This window comes from Cricetulus griseus, chromosome 4, assembly GCF_003668045.3.
Source record: "Cricetulus griseus strain 17A/GY chromosome 4, alternate assembly CriGri-PICRH-1.0, whole genome shotgun sequence".
NCBI classification, from domain to species: Eukaryota; Metazoa; Chordata; class Mammalia; order Rodentia; family Cricetidae; genus Cricetulus; species Cricetulus griseus.
The window spans coordinates 156579417-156585825 of NC_048597.1; the positions used below are offsets into that span (position 1 = coordinate 156579417).

Genomic DNA, 6409 nt, shown 5'->3' on the forward strand with positions numbered 1-6409 from the left:
GGAGAAGGTCGATAAGATAGGACTCAATATTTGAAGGATAATTCTGGTGGCTGTCAGGAATAGACAAAAGAACTAGAGAGGCACTCAGTTGGCAGGGTGCTTCTAGCATGCTCGAAACTCTGTTTTCAATCCTAAGCCCTGAGATAAACTGGGCACTGTGGCCCATGTCTGTGATCTCAGAACTTAGTAAGTAGAGGTAAAAGGGTGCCCTAAAGTAGAGGCCATGCCTTGTTGTTATGTGACAAAACTTTTCCTGAGGAGACTCAAGATACATGTCTATTCTCACCCCAGATAGGAATCGCACAACAGATCCAAGTACAAATACCGCCAGAGTCTAACTTGATGAACCAATGAGTTTTATTGGAGTTACTTACAGGAGTGTAGATGAGGGGGTTACTCACAGGAGCAGAAATGAAGACAGGTGTATCACCAAAGCCCACTGCAGCATGGATGACAGGTCACAAAACCTGGAACCTGGAGCACACTATATACCCTGCAGGCAGCTCAACAGGTTGGAGGGTGCCCTTCCCAGGTGCCTCGGTTGATCTAAACTTCCTCCAAGCAGTTCATCTGATCCCAGCTTCTTCCAGGCAGCTAGTCTAGTCTCAGAGTCTTCTTTGTAGCTTATTTTGTCTGGTAGTCTTCTTTGTAGTCTGAGGAGGACTCTCAGCTTTTATTGCTTACTCTGGTAGGAAAGGGGCTAGTGAATCTGGTCAGTTTCAGGGACTTCCTGAAGCCATTTTGAGTTGTTTGCCTTTCTGTTTAAAGAGCTTCCCCGGAGTGTTTTAACCTCAGAGAAAACTGTTATGTAATATCGGTCCACATATTGACTTCCAGGTGACCTAGGGTCATGTAATAAGACCCTGGTCTCCAAGAACACTCCAAAAAGGGGGATGCAGGGGAAGCAGTTGGTAAACTACTTTTGTCACACAAGCACAAGGATCCGAGTTCAATCCCTAGAGCCTGGGTGAAAATGCTAGGCTGCCTGCTTGTGGTCTTAGTGCTGGGGAGTGAAGAGAAGCAGGTTCCTAGGGTTCAGGTGCTCACCAGCCTACTCTTAATTGTCAACGTCTAGGTGAGTGGAGACCCTATGGTGAGAGAAATAGATGGTACCCAAGAAAGACACCTGATTGTCCTCTGTTCTCCACATGCATGTGCAGACATATACATATGTGCATCCACACACAAGCAAATAAGCATACATGTACACACATAAAATCTAAAAACAAGAAAATAAATCAACAAAGGGGGGGTGTAGCTCAGTGGTAAAACATTTGCCTAATCTGTGTCAGGCCCGGGGTTTGACATTTCACAACCTCTTCAAGAATACTGAAAACCACATAAAACAACAAAGCAAAACCAAAAATATCTCTCCATTCCTATTTTAAATGTATTTATTTATATGTATATATTCATGCCACCATGTGAATGAGGAGGTCAGAGGATAACTTTGAGGACTCAATTCTTTCCTTCCACCACATGGGTCCCAGGGTTTGAATTCAGTTCATCAGGTATGGCAACAAGTACCTTTACCTTCTGAGTCATCTCACCAGCCCTAGATGCAGAAGATAATTGAAGCTAAAACAAGTCTTGTTCAAGGACTAAATGTAGGAGAAGCCCAGCAGTGGGGCCCACACCTTTAATCTCAGCACTCAGGAGGCAAAGGCAGGCAGATCTCTGTGAGTTTGAGGCCGGCCTGGTCTACAGAGTTAGTTCTAGAATAGCCAAGGCTACCAAACACTGTCTTGAAAAACCAAAAAATAAGTAAATAAATAAATAAATAAATAAATAAAAATAAATGCAGGGAGTTAGAGAAAGAGTGTAATCAATGAATGGATAAGAAACAAGTAAGTGAGCTGGGGGTGGTAGCTAAACCTTTAATCCCAGCACTGAGAAGGCAGAAGCAGGCAGGTCTCTGTGAGTTTGAGGCCAGTCTGGTCTAAAGAGAGAGTTCCAGCACAGCCGAGGCTACACAGAGAAACTATGGCAAAACAAAACTAAAACAAGCAAACAAGAAATGAGTTAGTGTGGGTTGGAGAGATGGATGGATCGGCAGTTAAGAGCACTTGCTGTTCTTGTGGAGAATCCTGGTTCACTTCCCAGCAAAACTGCTCACAACTCTAACTCCAGCTTCAGGGGATCTGATGCTCATACATACAATACTCCAGGCAAAATACTCCAATACATAAAAATAAATTGAAAGATCCAAGCCTCTAAAAAAAAGTGAGAAAGTGAAGTGTGTGTGTGCGCTCGTCATGTGTATCGGTCAGAGGATAGTTTCTGGGAGTTGTCTCCCTCTTTCTACCATACAGGTTGTGGGGATCAGACTCAGTACTTGCTTCCCTGACCTTTCCATCTGAAATCCTTGCACTAGCCCCTTTCCATCTCTAAATGGTGGTTTCTTGGAGCCATATTCTTATACTGCCTCTATTGTCATTATTTTATTTGCTAATTCAAATCCCAAATGCTTCCTGCTGCCTGGAAGGCTGTAGGTGCTGAGGATATAGGTAAGCATACAGGTGCTCACTCAGCTTGGGATTCCTTCCTAAGTGGTCTTACCTACTCTCTAAACTGCATATCCACACTAAACACCATTCTGAATTTCAGAACCCCTACCCAATTCTTTGTTGCGCACCTTCTCTAGTATGTCTCAAACTGAATGCCTCTTTCCTCTGTTTTGCCTCCTGTGTGCCCTCTTCTAAGCACCCTGCCATGTCCTACTGTCCTCCACAGCATTTCTCAATATTGTGCTCTGACATTGAATTTCCCAAGATGGAAATCTGACTTCAGTTCTTTAAAATACTTTACTATCCTTAGCATCTTCAAGATCCGCCATTGACTCCAAGTCTCTCCTTCACCCTTTGCCTCCACAACACATCTATTTCCATAGCCCTGCCTTGCTGAACTCATCCTAGGTAGCTGCTCAGAGCTGTCTGATCCTGCTTTGCACCCATCCCTGCTGTCTAATGGTCCATCTTCTCTTTCTCATCCCCTTGGCTGACTTCTAGATCAGTATCATTCTCTACGCCCAGCCTTCCTCAGCCTCTCCTGGAGTCCCTCACATGCAGTATAGACACCTGCTACTGATCCCACCATATCTCGCACGAGTGTGGCTTGTGTTTGCTTATTTTGCTACCTCTTCCAGTGGACTGTAAGCTTCTTAGAAATGGGAAACACAGTGCTGTGCCATATGAAAGGAGAGAAGTTCCACTTCCTTGACAAAGATGGAAGAAGCCCCTGGGTCCTTGGGTTTAATAACACACATACTGTTAAGGTATTGTTGTAATACATTCCTGGACTCAGGGATGCACAGAGTACAGTTTTAGACAGCTTTCAGCTATCACTCAGGGATGAAGCTCAGTAATAGAGCACTTGACAGACAAGCATGAAGTCCTAGGTTCAGTCCCTGGCTGAGGGAAAGCCATCCAGAAAACATGCTTTTTTTAAAAAAAAAATATTTTGATTCTTTGACACAGAATCTAACACTGTAGGTTTGCTAACTGGCTTAGAATTCACACTGCAGCTCAGACTGACTTTTCATTCATAGCAATCTTCCTGCCTCAACCTCCGAAGTACTAAGATTATAGGCATGTATCTCATGCCATGCTAGGAAGTATGTCTTATAAAACTTCAGAACATGGGGCTGGAGAGATGGCTCAGTGGTTAAGAGCACTGGTTGTTCTTCCAGAGGTCCTGAGTTTGATTCCTAGCACCCACATGGTGGTTCACAACCATCTGTAATGAGATCTGGTGCCCTTTTCTGGCCTTGGTGCATGCAGACAGAACAATATATACATAATATATATATATATATATATATATATATATATATATATATATATACTTCAGAACAAAGACTGGCAAGGTGGTAAAGGCACTTGCCATGCAACCCTAGAGTCTCATGCCCAGAACACACAGTGCAAGTAGAGAATCAACTTCTTTTTGGTTTTTTTGTTTGTTTTTTGAGACAGGGTTTCTCTGTGTAACAGCCCTGGCTATCCTGGAACTCACTCTGTAGACCAGGCTGGCCTCTAACTCACAGAGATCCGACTGCCTCTGCCTTCCAGTGCTGGGATTAAAGGTGTGCTGCCGCCACCACCACCCAGCGGGAGAATCAACTTCTGAAAGCTGTTTTCTGCTGCACCCCACATTATGGTATATGTGCACCCTACTCCCCACAACAACAATAAATAAAATTTAAAGAGGAAAAAAAAAAAAAACTTCGGAAGGGGCTGGGGAGATGGCTCAGTGGGTAAGAGCGCTTGCTGAGCAAGTGTGAGAACCTGAGTTAGAATTTCTACCATCTGTATTAGAAGCCAGGTGTGACTGCATATACAATCCAGCGCCCATAGGGGGCTGAGACAGGTGAACCACTAGGGTTGCTGGCTTACCTCCAGGTTACATGAGAGACCCTGCCTCAAGGGAGTAAGCTGGAGGGTGAAAAGCAGGACTGCTGATGTTCTCTTCTGGCCTCTGTAATACTACACACCCATGCTACGTATATACACGACTCTCGGGCACTCTCTCTCTCTCTCTCTCTCTCTCTCTCTCTCTTTAGAATCTCAAGCAATTATTCTAATATATAAATATGTAACAGGGATATAATAACTCTTGATCATTAAGTGAACAAGTGAAATGGTGGATGAATAGAAAGAGAGAATGCAAGACTAGATAGGAAGAGACTCAGGTTGAAATCTAGAAGGATAGTTTTGAAAAAATATTTCCTAAGTGAAGAAGAGAGGAGGGAAGGGGCAAAAGGGACGGTGACAGGATCAGATCAGTTCCAGGTGAGGGGAGGAAATATGGGCACTGGGAAATCTGTGCCAAAAAGTGTCTGTTTCTCTGTCCAGCAACAGGTGAGATACTTCTTTTTCTTCTTTCAGACCAGGCAAGATGGTGCACCATGTAATCCTAGCACTTAGAGGTGGAAGCAGGGTGGGGAGTTTGAGGCCAGCCTTGACTACATAGTAAATTCCATGCTAATCTGCAGTGGAACCCTGTCTTAATAATTAAATAGGGACTAGAGAAGTGACTCAGTGTTGAAACAGCTCAGAACTATCTGTAACTCCAGTTCCAGGGAATCCAAGCCCTCGTCTGGCCTTCATAGGCTCCAGGCACACATGTGGTTCACAAACATACATACAGGCAAAATGTCCATGTGCATAAAATAAGAATAAGTAAATAAATAAATAACACTCTTTATTCTGTTCTTTTTTCTCTTATTAATACAATATTTATTTGTCTTCTCTCTGTCAAACCCTGAGCCAAGCACTTTCCCCAGACTTCCTGGGGAGGGACAGGAAAAGGAACACACAGGGCAGACGGGACACAAAAGAACTATGGGAGGTGGAAGTGGAGACAGCTGCTTCACATGGCAAAGAGGATGAGAAAGGCACCATTAGGCAAAAGAGCCCCATGGCCTCTGAGAGGGCAAAGCCCAGAATCGCGTAGGAGAAGAGCTGTTACTTCAGAGAAGAGTTCCTGGCATAACCAATGATGAGGCTCCCCAAAACAGTCCCAATCCCAGCCCCAGAGCCAGCCACCCCAACTTTAGCAGTCCCAGCCCCAATGAACTTGTCGGTGTCTCTGGAAATGACACTGGTTTGGAAGCTGCGTCTAGGGATGAGTGAGGTCGGAGGACGAGGGGCTGCCAAGCTGCTGAGGCCCTCATCCGTCTATGTCTGTGGTCGATTCAACTCCACTGCAGACAGGGGACGACTCAGCAGCTGAGCGGTGTTCCTGATCAAGGGGCCGATAGAGATGAACTTGGAGCAGGCATACATTTTCGGGGGTGAGGGGCCAAGGCAGGAGAGCTGCTCCCGGGGTAGAGCTATTCTGTTCTTGAATCTGATGGCTTCATCTCCTGCATTGTGAGGCTGGAGAGATGACTCTGCAGTTAAGAGGATATCTTGCTCTTGCAGAGGACCTGGGCTCAGTTCCCAGCACTCATATAGGGCAGCTCACCACTGCCTATGATTCACGGGGGATCTAGCTCCAGGGGGATCTGACGTTTCTGGTATCTGTGGCCACCCACTCTCATGTTCACACACAGACATACAGATATACAATTAAGTAAATATTTTTAAAAAGTTGCAAGCCGAGCTGTGGTAACTCATGCCTTTAATCCCAGCACTCAGGGAGGCAGAGGCAGGTGAAACTCAGTGAGTTCAAGGCCAGCCTGGTTTACAGAGTGAGTTCCAGGACAGCCAGAGCTACACAGAGAAACCCTGTCTCAAAAAATTAAATAGATAAAGGTCACATAGGATAGGGCTTTTAGTGGGCTCATTAATCATCATTAAGGCTGACTTTAAATCATCCACCTGCACATTGCTCATTTCCAAAGCCCCTCCCATTTTTATCATCCCTGCTCATTCTTCCTTTGTTTTGTCATTGCTGTGGTTCCATGAAC

The 6409-nt window shown here is 44.9% G+C and overlaps 2 pseudogenes; one reads left to right on the forward strand and one right to left on the reverse strand.

The window, feature by feature from the left end:
- The first annotated feature begins 3183 nt into the window (after nt 1–3183).
- LOC113835318 lies at nt 3184–3326 on the forward strand (annotated as a pseudogene).
- Nucleotides 3327–5217: 1891 nt separating this feature from the next.
- On the reverse strand, nt 5218–5876 carry LOC100760132 (annotated as a pseudogene).
- Nucleotides 5877–6409: the final 533 nt, after the last annotated feature.